This window comes from Pteropus vampyrus, unplaced genomic scaffold, assembly GCF_000151845.1.
Source record: "Pteropus vampyrus isolate Shadow unplaced genomic scaffold, Pvam_2.0 Scaffold33, whole genome shotgun sequence".
Taxonomy (NCBI): Eukaryota; Metazoa; Chordata; class Mammalia; order Chiroptera; family Pteropodidae; genus Pteropus; species Pteropus vampyrus.
The window spans coordinates 5,568,277-5,582,071 of record NW_011888814.1 but is presented as its reverse complement, the minus strand read 5'-3'; the positions used below and the strand labels follow the sequence as shown (position 1 = coordinate 5,582,071).

The 13,795-nt window shown below is 34.6% G+C and overlaps 2 pseudogenes; one reads left to right on the top strand and one right to left on the bottom strand.

The window, feature by feature from the left end:
- Positions 1 to 2,577: 2,577 nt before the first annotated feature.
- Positions 2,578 to 3,582, top strand: LOC105290227 (annotated as a pseudogene).
- Positions 3,583 to 7,077: 3,495 nt separating this feature from the next.
- LOC111737993 lies at positions 7,078 to 7,196 on the bottom strand (annotated as a pseudogene).
- Positions 7,197 to 13,795: the final 6,599 nt, after the last annotated feature.

Sequence of the window (13,795 nt, the reverse complement as noted above, 5' to 3'; positions counted from 1 at the left end):
ATTTTCAAATCTAATTGTTTTCATTTTAAATCCTTTGTGTGTTCTATATAGACGATCAAATCATCTGCATTGAATATAGTATTGCTTTCTTCCCCAGTATTTGAATATGATATATATCATGTTAGAATATTTAAAACATATATCCTAGTTGGGATATCTAAAACAATGCTTAATAACAATAGAGATGTATACTTCTATTTTTATTCTTTTTTTAATGAATGAGTTTATGAGAATGCAACTAGAGTTTCACCAGGCTACATATGCAAGATAAAAATTCTTTATTGTGTTCAATTTCCGTCTGTTCTTCATAAGTTTTCCTTCTATTTCATTTATTAACCATAAATGCCTTTTTATACTATTGAAATATAATTCATTTACATAAATTCACCCTTTTCAAGTGTACAATTTAGTGGTTTTTAGTATATTCCAAAAATTATGCAATCATTACCCTTATCTAATTCCAAAACATTTTTGCACTCCAAAAAGAAACCAACCATTAGTAGTCACTCCCAGTTCCCCAGTTCCCCCTGGCCTTGGGAACCACTAATCTACTTTCTCTCTCTATGAATTTGCCTATTCTGGACATTTCATATAAATAGTTTTTATTTAATTCAACCCATTATATCAAAGTCTAGAGATATTTTGAAATACTGATTTTACTCCAGATTATATTAGTTGTTAATTTTGTAATGCCAAATGAATGTAGATCAGTTGTATAAGTAGGCCTCTATGTCTTAAAACATTAATAAATTTCAAATAAAAATGTGCCGATTATTTGTGCAACTTCTATATAGGAATCTTCCACTACATTGGTATAACAAGCTAAATATTTACTCATTTTTATAAATATCTTCTCTGAATGTCTCTATTTTGCCTTAAAGCATATCCTAAAAAACTGTTAAATGATTAGCTAAAAACATGATACATTGTGATAACATTGTTTCTGCTATACCAGCCAAACTTTGTCAAATGCTGAAATTGGGAGCAGGGAGAGGAGGAGAGGATTGGCAGTTTATTCTAAGTCACCACATACCAACTCCTATTAGTCAATACACTCTTTTCTATATGTGAATAAACCATCCATGTGACAACAAAGTCTAGATTCTTCTCCAGTATTAACTACAAACCTAATGACCCACAATTTTCAGAAAACCTTTTTAAAAAGTCAAATTGTTAGTTTTTATTTACTCTAAATTCTGTAAACTTTTCTTTTACATAATATCTCAAGAAACCATACACAATGTGACGATTGCTAAAGCTCCACTTTAGTGTCTGCTTTGTAAATACTACAGCCTGGATGGAGAAATGATGAAAAGGACAACAGTAAAATTCACATCAATCTGCCAAGGTCCTAGTGGTTCTTGAGCCACAGTTTATGGAACCTTCCATGCTGAATTGTACTATAATCTATCATTAAATTTATCATCCCTTCCCCAAATATTTGGTCACTATAAATTATCATGAAAGATAAAGAGTAATGAAGACAGAAAGGCCCAAGGAATGGTCCCATGGAGCACTCAGGGACTTTAGGGTCCTTCCCTGCAGACAGAGCCTGATGACCTGCTACAGGGATAGGGCTGGACCTGGCCACCAGTCCAGAGCAGAGTAGGAGAACGGAGGCTTCTCTGTCCATCCAAGCTCCTCTCACAGCCCAGGTCCCGCTCTGTGCCCCCAGTACTATCAGCTGCATCCTTTTACTCAGAGTTGACTTTCAACCAGGATGAGGCCACCTCAGAAGCCACCAATCCTCTGGAATCTGTCTCTAATACCTTCTTGTAAAAGAACATGACCTCCTCAGCCCACCAAGCTCTGGCCCCGCTGTGGATGTGTATATACAAATGTGTATACTGTAGAACCAAAACAAAAATAAAGTCACTTATGTTGGGAATAAAATGGACTTGGCCAAAGCAAGCCCTTTAAAGAAAAAAAACATTACCTAACAGAAGTTCGAGGAATTCACAGCTCTTCTAAGAATTCAGCAGAGGATTCCAGCCAATCCCCAAATGCCAAGGCTGTTCACACCACCTCTGGACTTTCTAGTTCCCCTGATCCAACTAAGAGGACCCCTTAGGCAACCAATCAGCTGAAATAGCCAAACAACGGCTGCATTTACCCCATTAAAAAATCCTTAGTCTGTGAGCAACTTGGAACTCATTGCTCCTGTGGCCCTGAGTTTCCTGGCTTGCAGGTGGGAACTCGGGCAATAAACTCATCTTGCGGCTTTGTTTTACTCAGCGTGCAGTTTAGTTTTTCACATACCTGTGTACACGTAGGGACCCGCACAGCGGTCCATAATGAATGATGCGCCCTACACTGCAATGAAAAATGATGATAAATCCGCGAAAGAAAAAATAGAAGAAGGTCGACTGAGAGCGCAGAGACGTTGTACGTACTGAGAAAAGCCTCATGAGGAACTTTCTCGCGAGAATTAGGAAGTAACGCGCTGTGCACTCCAGAAGTGCCTGGTGGCTGTGGCAGGTTCAGGGCGGATGTGTGACGCGAGAAAGTTAGTGTGGAGGCTTCTGTGCCCCGCCACCTCCCCTCTCCAGGGTCTCGCCCCCATGAGGAGCATATTAGATGGTGGATATCAAAGCAGGGATGGTTCGGACTCAAAAGAGCTAGGCCATAGCACACCAACTATAGCGCTGCTTACGGCTCTTCTTACTAAAACTTCCAGAGAATTAAATTACTCCAAAAGGTTGTGTGGGTGGGGGTGGGGGTCCAGCAGAAGGTTTTGATTTGGCCAAGACAATTGATGCTCTAATGGATTTGTGGATTTTCATCTTTGGGGACGTCAACGCTGCTCATTAACCTAGCGGGTATATATTCCAATGTGGCAGCCTGTAATTTCACTACCCTGACCACTGTGCTTGGTGTCATCAGATACAAAGGTGCCAAGATCTAGCTGCTGAATCTCTCAGGTATCAGTGAAGGTGCCAAAGATAGAAAAGGTAGAGACCGTCAAGACATTACGTTGGCCCTAACAAGTAACTTGATCCTGGTTGTTCCAAAACCCTTAAGACATAAAATCAAAAAAGAGCTGGAAGTCTTTGGCATTCGCTTGAACAGCAAAACCCCTTACGTTGGCTGTAAGACTAAGGGAGGCATTAATCTCACGGCCACTTGCCCTCAGAGTGAGCTGATTACTGAAACACTGAAGAGCATTCTAGCAGAATTCAAAATTCTCATCAGACTCTTCATAGTGCTGCCTCATTGGATGACCTCATTGAGGTATCTACATGTTAAGTAATATTGAGCAGATCTCCCTGGAGGAATTGGATATCATCTGTAAGGTGCCTCACTATTTACCCATCTCTGTCCGTCACTGCTGGAAATTTGAAGACCAGTTGGAAAAGATCTGGGACTATCTGAAACTAGCGAGGATTTACACCAAATCTACAGGCCAGTTACCGGATTACACATCCCCAATGGTGCTGCCTTATCCTAGGACCACCATAGAGGATTTCTGCATGAAGATTCGCAAAATTCTCTTCAAAAAAATTTTAATATGCTGTGGTCTGGTGTTTCTCTGTGAAACACGATTCTCAAAAAGAGGGAATTTTTCAGATTGTGAAAAAGTGAAGCCTTCCCCTTTCCTCATCTGCCAAGCCAACCTCAGCAGCTTTCCCTTTGACCAAGCCCCCTACCCCAAATCTCTTTTGGCTTTGGCAGCCACTGGATCAGAATTCAAGGGAGAGAGATGGAGGCACCCAAACTGGAATTTCACTTGTCATATTTCAGTGTCACCTTGTATACTGGGCTATGCAAAAGACCTGGTAGAAAAAAAAAATGATTACATTGAGTAAAGATTTCACAAATAACCATTTGGAAACTTATAATTAAAGTGGTCATAGGATCATAAACATTTTCAAAATCTTGTTCAGGGCATGCATATGCAAATCTGCAAATATGTAAACAAGGACACCTTTACCTAAGGTGATGCTAATGAATGTTTAATGAATTCTTGAGTGACATAACTTTTCAGTGATGGTGCTCTCTCTGATTTCAATGCTTGCATATAGGACACATCAGTAATTAATTATTTAAATTTTTATATTTCATCTATTAATAGAAAAAGACAAACCTGACTATATTCCATTACTGAAGAAAATGACAAAATATTATAACTACCAAAGTGAAAAATATTTGTGAAAGCTCATATAAGGCCAATATTGTTGATTTTTAAAATACCTATATTTACAAAAATATATTAAGATAAATATAAGCTTGATGGCAACCCAAATATTTCATGTTTGATTTATGAATATGAGGGATAGGAACTGCTACAAAACAGAAGAAAAGATAATCCTTAAAATTTTCAATTCTAACATATGTCCATGACCTTTTGTGCTTTGTGCCACACAATGAGTTATTCATAGAACATTGATAACAATGTGATATACAGTCTATACATAGTGGATCAAATTATTGAGCTGGACAATGAAAGACTGTAATTCTCATTTGGCTCTGTGACCCTATCCAATTCATTCATTCACTCAACAGAATTTTAAGAAACTTCTGCCATGTGCTATGCACTCTATCAAGCAATGGGAGATAGCAAATAAAATGTCCCTGACCACATAAAGCTTAAAGTCCAGTCATTTAATCTCTATTTAAGTCATTTACTTTCTAGTCAAGATATGTAATTTCTTTAGCCTCAAGTTTTCTCATTTATGAAATGTAAGAACTGGATATTTAAAATATCCTATCAAAGACTCTTGAGTCTTCATCAATAAAACGTGCTTTCACTCATGTTTTCTGTAATGATTGTAGGTTGTCCTGAGTTATACATACCATGTTACATATTGTGACCACTAGTATCAGTTCATTGAACCAACTGGCATTTTTGCTACATAGTATGTCGAATACTATCACAATACTTACTGAAAAATGCAGGCATCCATTCCATAACCATGACTTTTTTAAGTTCCATTCTATATCTCAGAGAATGCCAACCAGTGTGAATGGGCTAGGAGGGTATGAGAAGATAGCAATTTTCTTCAGCTTCAGAATGGTCTGATAAGCATATGATAGGCTAGAGCAGCTGGCTTGTGGTCTCTTAAAGCAGGAGTCCCCAACCCCTGGGCCACACACCGGTGCCAGTCTGTGGTCTATTAGGATCTGGGCCACACAGCAGTAGATGAGCAGCAGGTGAGCAAGCGAAGCTTCGTCTGTATTTGCAGCCACTCCCCAGCACCAGCATTACCGCCTCAGCTCCATCCCAGATCATTAGGCATTAAATTCTCATAGGAGCACTGGTCCTTGGTGCCAAAAAGGTTGGGGACTGCTGTCTTAAAGCAAGAAGTCTTATCTATTGCCTTTCATATACTGTGTACATATACCATTTTCTAGGTATGCCATGATGTAAAAGAAACTAGGAAATACTACTCTAACCAAATGATAAAATTAAAACTGTATGGTGATGGAAGACAATTTAAATGGATGATGAACACACAATGTAATATACATACAACATATTATTGAACTATATACTTGAAACCTATATAATTTTATTAACCAATATTACCCCCCAATAAATTTAATAAATAAATAAATAAATCAAATAAACAGAAACACATGTATTGACACTTACATATACAGTTTGAGTCATAAAAGACAAAATCCATAATATAAAAGTATTGAAACCTTGGCATAGCAAACTCATGAGCAGTCCATTAGTTACACTTTTAAAAAACTATAAATATTATAATGTAGGTAAAAAAATAAAGTATATTAAAGATCAGAATAAAATTAGGAAAAGGTTACCGTCAAGTTCTAAAGTCTTTTAGAGCACCAAAACTAATACTATCTGTATAAAATTGGAAACAATTTTCAGAAAATATTTTACACTGTTTCAGACTACTTCAGAAAGTGTAAAACTATATGAATATGGCACTGAATCTAAAGTGAAGGAGTAAATAGGCATCTTTTGTCAAAAGTCCCAATGAAAAGTATAAATTCATCATTTCAGTTTATGAGATAGTATCTCCTTCCCCTTTACTTAATATGTTTATAAATATCATTCACTAAAGGGGCCATAAATAGCCTCCATATTTGTAAAGTTAATATATATTGCCAGATCTAAATTCCATTGACTATGTCCATAGAATTATAAGGGATAATTATTTTTAAAAGTTTCTTCTCTTCAATATACGTAAATAAGTTAGATCAAATCCTTGATTTATATAAGAAGTCCTGTTGATCCTACTAACCTTCAAGGCACTCAAATCTGTCCACCTCCCTATTAATGCTACCACTTCCTTAAGTATAGCTTTCAGTCTGTCACCCAGTCCACTTCCTTATTGTTTCCAGAATGCTTCTCTGTGCTGTGCGAGACATTTTAAAGGATCTGCTTTGTCTATATAAATGATTCCTACAGAAAAAAGAATGCACAAGCTACTATAATCCCAAATTGTTTTAAGAAGGATGTGTGTGTTTTTCTAGTGGATTTTCCTTAAAAGTAAGTAACACTGGATAGTTAAATAAAGTCAAAGTTCTTTGATATGACACACAAGGTTCTTTTTGATATGGACTCAACATTTCTCTTTAGTCTCATCTCTTAATACCCCTCTTTCAAACAATTCTAAATTGTTTACAGTACCCCCACCAAATACTGGTACATCAAATACTGGTACATTTAAATATGCCTTTCTTTTGCCTATAATGTCCTCCATTTCCACTTGTCATGTCCTTCTATTCCACTTCTCTGATCTTCACAGCTAAAGTTAACTATTCTCTCCATGTTTTATATCTGCTGCACTTATAACACAGTTAAAAGTATGCTTATGTTCATCTTATCTACTAAACAGGATCTCTTTGGTTAAGACATTGTGGGTTGTATCTTATTGAACCAGCATAAGGCCCAGCATATATTACGTACACAATAAATATTTATTAAATTAAAGGACAATTTCTCCTATAAAGGCTTTCATAATATCCTTTGAAGTTTTAGAAGTCAATTATATAAGGAATCTTATAAGTTAATATGTTAACCGTGAAAAAATATTTTAATTAATTTATTTATTTAATTTATTTATGTATTAATTTATGTATGTATGTATTTTTTTTTTTATTTATAGCCTACAGCACCTGGTATTCCTAGGTGGTCTCCCATTCAAGTACTAACCAGGCCTGACCCTGCTTAGCTTCTGAGATCAGACAAGATCCGGTGTGTTCAGGATGGCATGGCCGTAGGATGAAAAAATATTTTCAACTGCTTACAATATTAATAGCATATTAGTTCCATGTAGTGAAGGATTTGAAGTTATAATGCCTATCTGCAAAATTCCTTTTTCATTTTAGTAATGACTATGAAACAGACAGTATGCTAGAATTGAAAGTACTGAGAATTGAAAGATAAATAAGAAAGGGTCAGTAGAATCTTCAATTTCAAATATAAATGGTTATGTATATTCAAAAAGCCTACCCAAATTTCACTCAAATACTCATGAAAATAAAGAGGAAAATAATGTTTTAGATATCATCAATTGCTAAGACTAAGAAAAATCAATACCAGTATCTGGAAGGAAGTGAATGTGAACTGGTAAATTTCCAAGATTTTAGTTAATGATATAGTTTACCTTTGTTTCACTAAATAAACTCAGCCTGCAATAACATAGTATATGGTAAGAAAAATTATTTTAGACCTAAATTTTCTACCTAGCTATAATAGGGAAGCCATCTCCAAAGGGAGATCCTGGCAATGCTAGCTTGTATCATCTTTTTAAAAAGAAAATGAGGTCGGGAGAGGGAGGAGGTAGATGGGGTAAAGGGAGTCAAATACATGGTGAAAGAAAGAAATCTAACTATGGGAGGTGAACACAGTATAAATATATATACACATGCCTTACTGTTTAAAGTGTACAGTTGAAACTTATTAGATTTCATTAAGAATGCCACCATAAAAAAATAAATAAATAAAACTTTAAAAAAAATAATAAACAAAATAAAATAAAAAGAAAAGAAAGTGATGTAAAGAAAGCTTCTCATTCCCAATATTTCCAGGAAAAACAAGTGTCAGTATTTCTTCTGAATGCACCAGCATGGGTTATCATACCAATTTCTGAATCAATGTGGCCAAGAGATTAAGTGAGTTAATTGACCCGACTTAGGTTATATCTATATGCCTGGAGAGAAAGCAGTAGGGCAAGAGTTCACCCACATCTAAACCACATGGAGTGGTTCTTCCACATATAATCAAATCACTGGTATAAGAAGAAAAAGATGCTGAAAATCAAAACAGCACAAGTCCATTGTAGGGTTAGAAAGAAGAAAACCTCCAAATCATTATTAGTCTATGCTTTCCCTTCAGCATTATTCTTCACTAAGAATATGAAGACTTGTGTACTAGGTACTGTAAATAAGGCAGATAATGTCTTATAATTACGAAAACAAGTTTGACTTCACAGACTTGGTAAGGCCTTGGAAGCCTCCAGGAGGCCATGAACCATATTTGAAAGCCTCTGCAATAAATTATACTTGTCAAATTTTGATGTCTATGTTAATCACTTGGGGATGCTAATAAAATGTAGGTTGTGACTTAGTTGGTCTGGAAGAGGAACTGAAAGTCTTCATTTTTATCAAGCTTCCAGGCAACACTAACACAGCTGGTCCATGGGTCACTCTCTGAGTAGCAAAACTTAAAGAGTAAGAACAAATCGATTCACATAATGGAAATCCAGAGGCACATCTCCATGAATTTTTGATCCTGAGGGAGAAAGGGAAATGAAAAAGGCAAAGGTCAATGGAACATGGCAGCTATACTTATACTTGTATAAAAACTGACTGAAATCCTACTATATACTTTCTGTTTATCTTGTAATTCTATGTGCTACTGTGATTACCTCCAAAGGAGTCTGAAAAAGCAAGTATTTTTAATTGGATAAATTTTTTTCCTCACTTTTAAGAAAAATTGAGGACATCATAGTAGGAAAGAAGAGAGTCGATACTGGGTGGGAAACTAGCAATGATGTGACAGAAATATTGAGGTTATTGCAAATTCACTCTCCAAGCCTTGGACCAGCTTGACTTAGTATCTGGTCACATGGCAGTGTCACTATCTTCTTACCTCTTCTTGACTAACATCTTCTTATAAAGCAAGATTGGTAACTATGGCTGGCAGGGCAATTGAAGCCTTTATTTTTATGACTCTTGAGCTAAGAATACTTTTTTTTTAACTTTTAAGTGTTGCTCAAAAACAGAAGAAAGAATAATATGTGATAGAGACCTGCAAAAGCCTATTAGAAGTCTAGATTGAAAGATGAAACTGTACATACCATGTGATCTGGAGTTCTGGGATGTTCACAGAGATTCAACTTTGAGAGTCAACTAAATGTGGAAGGTATGTAGAGCTACGAGACTGGATGAAGTCATCTGCGGAGAAAGGGTAAGAAGAAAAAAGGGGCTAAAATCTGATACCTGGGGCACACAAATGTTCAGAATTCAGACATAGGAGGAGAAACTAGAAAAGTAAAATGAGAAAAAGCAGCCACTGAAGAATTGTAGTAGCGGGGAAGTCAAGAGAATAAGTGGCCCACGAAGGAAGTAATGGTTAACTATGTTTAACATTGCTGAGAAATGGCGTAAGATAAGACAGAGGAGTTACTGAGGGATCGGCAACATTCAAGAGCTATTTCACTGGAAAGACCAGGAAGACAACCCATATTGACGTGAGAATGAAGCGAGACATACAAAAAGAGCTTTCTTTAAAAAGTCTTCTTGTCAAAATATACAAACAAAATATGGTGGAATTAAAATAAGATGAAGTCAAAAAGGGGTAATTTTGTTTTTTTTGTTTGTTTGTTTCAAGGTTACAAATGCTAAAGCATGTTTTTATGTTGATATAAATTGATACTATATGGATGAGTAGATGTTGGCCAGATATCAAGGAGTAAAGAGACTACTCTCTTCTGGGAGAAAAATGTGTAAGAAATATTGATTACTGAAGTGAAAAAAAAAGTTTAATACTTTTAAAGTGATAGCTGGCCAATTTGCCTAGAGATTGGTGAGGAAAGCAGGAGACGGGAGCTAAACGTAGGTAGGGGCAATGATGTGCTCTTCTGCCTGATATCTGAATTGTCTCTGAGAGAGAAATTTACAAATTTTGTACACAATTTACAAAGAATAATAACATATAAAATATCGTTTGCTATAAAAGCCATATAGCCAATTGATTCACACAGAACAATTGTGTTGATTTTTGCTGAATTCTTATGTCCATAGCTGGTCTATGTTTGCATTTAACAAACAAGTATAACTTCAGCGTTAATGTTGGTTGATATTTTCATTTCCATTAGCAAGTAAGATAAAAGTAAAACAATGAAGATATGTCTCTGAATCTTACTTGTTGATCAGTAACATGAGGGGCTTTTTGTTGAATCACAATAGTTTTCCGAACCTAGAAGAACATTTATTTAATTTGCCATGATACTTACAATGTAACAGCTACATACGTGATATTTTTCAAGTTTCTGTATTATTAACATTTTCTCTATCATTTTCTTAAGTTTGTATAGTCAACAAAACAGTCAAGTTCTGATTAATCTTGATTTTTAGCATTTGCCAATTTCTATAATGTAATACTTCCACCATGGCAAATTTTAAGCTACCAATGTGACATTGCTAAACACTGAGCTGAGAAGAGCTGTACAGTAGCACTTCATTACATGTTCTTTCTGTGATGCAAACACAATAGGTGATGCAAACATAATAGGTGTAAGATAAGAGTAAACCTCAAGATACTAGTAAAATAATTAGGAAGTGACAAGTTTTATATATTTATTACCTTTGTTTGAAATCTAATGTATTTAACCTTATGTTTATATAATAATGTCTGTAAGTTTTAAAATAATGTTTGGGTTTAACAACCAGCATATAAAATTCCTGAAAGTTTAGCTCTTACAAGTAGAAACCATATGATACAGTGCCTCACAGGCCATGTTAACAATGTTTGATATCAAACTAAGTGCAAAGGGAAACCATCGTGTGTTTTAAACATTTAAAAGTGAGGTAGTGGGAGCAATTAGACCCACAGAAATATAACTAGTTTATTCAATAAAGTCTTGTTGGTTGCTTAGTACTTCAACAAAATAAGATAATTTAAAACCATGGTTTGATGGCAGTTGAGAAGAGTTTCATTTAAATATGCCTCAACGGATTGGAATTAAATGATTTTTAAACTTCCTTCCAGATTAGTTTTTCTGTGGTTCTCCATGACTACACCAACTGTTGAGAATATAAAATATAGGGCCCACAGCTGACACTCTATGAGACATCTTGGATAACTGATGCTTCATGCCCAGTAGGTTTCAGTAGAAAGCATGCTGATCTCAATTCTGGTAAGTTGTTTTGTAAGGTCCAAAATCTTCTGATAAATCTAGAACAATTATAAAATGAGTAACGCTAAAAATAACATGGTACCCTGGGTTTCTAGTGCTAAACTAGAAGCATATGGGTAGCACATATAATAGAAGGTGAAATGAGATTTGGTTTTATTGTTATAAAGCTAATGAAAAAGTAGTTTAGGGAAGAAAATGAGGTCATCATAATATATGCTATATATGTTAATACATGCCATATCTAGCAAGAAAATTTTTAAAAGAAGGAGTGATGAAATCACTCCACAATGAAAAGGTAGCCTGGACAAACCTGAAATTTTGATAAATCCTTAGGAAAAACAAAATTAAACCGCAGAACTAAAAGATGTGATTTCTACACATGTGATTCTAGCAAACTGGATGTTTTCATTGTAGCTCTAAAAAGTAGTTCGATGGGAGCCAAAGTGTCTTTTGGCTCGTGATCCTAAATGATAAATTGCTCAGCCAGCATGTTTTCCCTCTCCAAGCCCACGGAAGCTTTCCATTTCACTGTCAGTGACAGTTGGTTAATACGTCTAGATAATCAAACTAAAAATTACTCATTAAAAGTTTAGAGCTTTATCGAAAGTCTTGAAATAACTTGAAAAAACATACTTTGCAGTGAAATAATATTATATTACACAAAATGTAACTGTGGGTCCAAGACCTAAAAAATGTTTTTAATTAGAGAAGTGTGATGATTAAAGTTGAAATCTCAAGAGAATTGATTGAAAACTTATTTCACTCTCTTTCAAATTATTGTAAAAAGTGACAATTTTTTTTGCAATTGTGAATAAATGATACTCTTGAGAATATAGAGTTAAATTAACTTACCGAGTTTTCATAATTTCATTTGAAAATAACTCTATATATTTAAGAATATCATTTATTGACCATTTTACATTCTTTATTGATTCATGTATAGGAAAGGTGGCATGCTTAAGTTATGCTTATTAAAACATTATTATTGCTTTAAGAAAACCACTAATAAGTATTATTCATTGACAAGCATAGATATCTAATGTAACATACTAACATAGAGAAATAAAAGACCTAACTAAAAGCATAAAAATTAAAATAGAATGAATCGATTTGCATAAAATGATTTAATATTGAAACACCATATTTCCAGAATTCCTTTTCTGCCTAATCTTATATCATTAGTTAAAATGAATTATAGCTAATGTTATGTAATTCATACAAAAAAGTTTGTTTTTACATAGTCTTAAAGATGTGATGTACTATGTATTTCACCCACATATAACAATATATAGCATGACTAGTTTTCACTATAAGGACTTCTTAACCATCCCCAAAATTCCCTTCTATATAGTATCTTTTCGTTTGGTGGAAGAATTAATTCTCATCAATTTTCTTTAGAAATCAGTTTTGTTTTTCAAGTGTCTGATTTGGCGAGAGAATGACTTCGTGCACAGGTTCTTAATGAGTACAGGGCTGTGAATTATCCATCTGGCTTAGTAATAATAGCCAGAGAGGAAGGTAGTGATAAGAATGGTAGTAATTACTTGTATTCACAGTTTGACTTGAAAGAAAGTTCTTGTCATAGGTTCATGAATGACTTGGCAGGGTAGTCTTCTGGTTCAAGGCACAGAGAATATTAATGGTATTAAGTTATGGCTTACGAACCAGCTCTCATAAAAGATGAGGATACATACTGCTCACATGATCAAATACATAAAAAATAAAAGAAAATATTAAAATCTTAGTCATAGTCTTCCAAATCAGTAAGTTATGCATAATAATAGTAAACACTAAGGCTTCTGTTGTACCAAATAAATTTTTTTAACTGCATGTAATGTGAGCTATGCTGAGCAAGTAGTAAATGTTCAAGAATGGGGACTCTGATGAGAAGGTGGGTCATGAAGTCACCTCAAATGTCTTACCATACCTAAGTCTTTAAAAGTATCTTTTAGGAGTATATTCTATACCTTTTGACCCAGGAATTTCCACTTTGGGAAGTTTTTCTAAAAAACATAATTAGAAAAAAACGTAGATATATGTCAAGATTTACATGTAATGATTTTCATAAAAGTTAATTAGAATAAGATAGTGTTAGCAACCTAAGTATTAAACAGAAAGGGTATGATTAAATCAATCATCATTCATCAATAAAATAAGACACCATGCAGCTATTATAAATGATGTTGTAGAATAGTATTGGACAACTGGGTACATTTTTCATAGCATATTGTTAAATGGTAAAATTTGAACATCTGGGATGATTTAGCTATGTTTTGAATATATATAAGTAATACATACCTGATATTATTTCTATTTCAAAATTTATATGCAAATTATATACACGTTATACACATAAAGGAGAACTATGTAAATCTAAAATGAACAACTGTATCTGGGTTGTGATTATTTGTGACTTTTGTTCTTTTATTTCCATTTTTTTCTTTTCTGCATATTTCCAG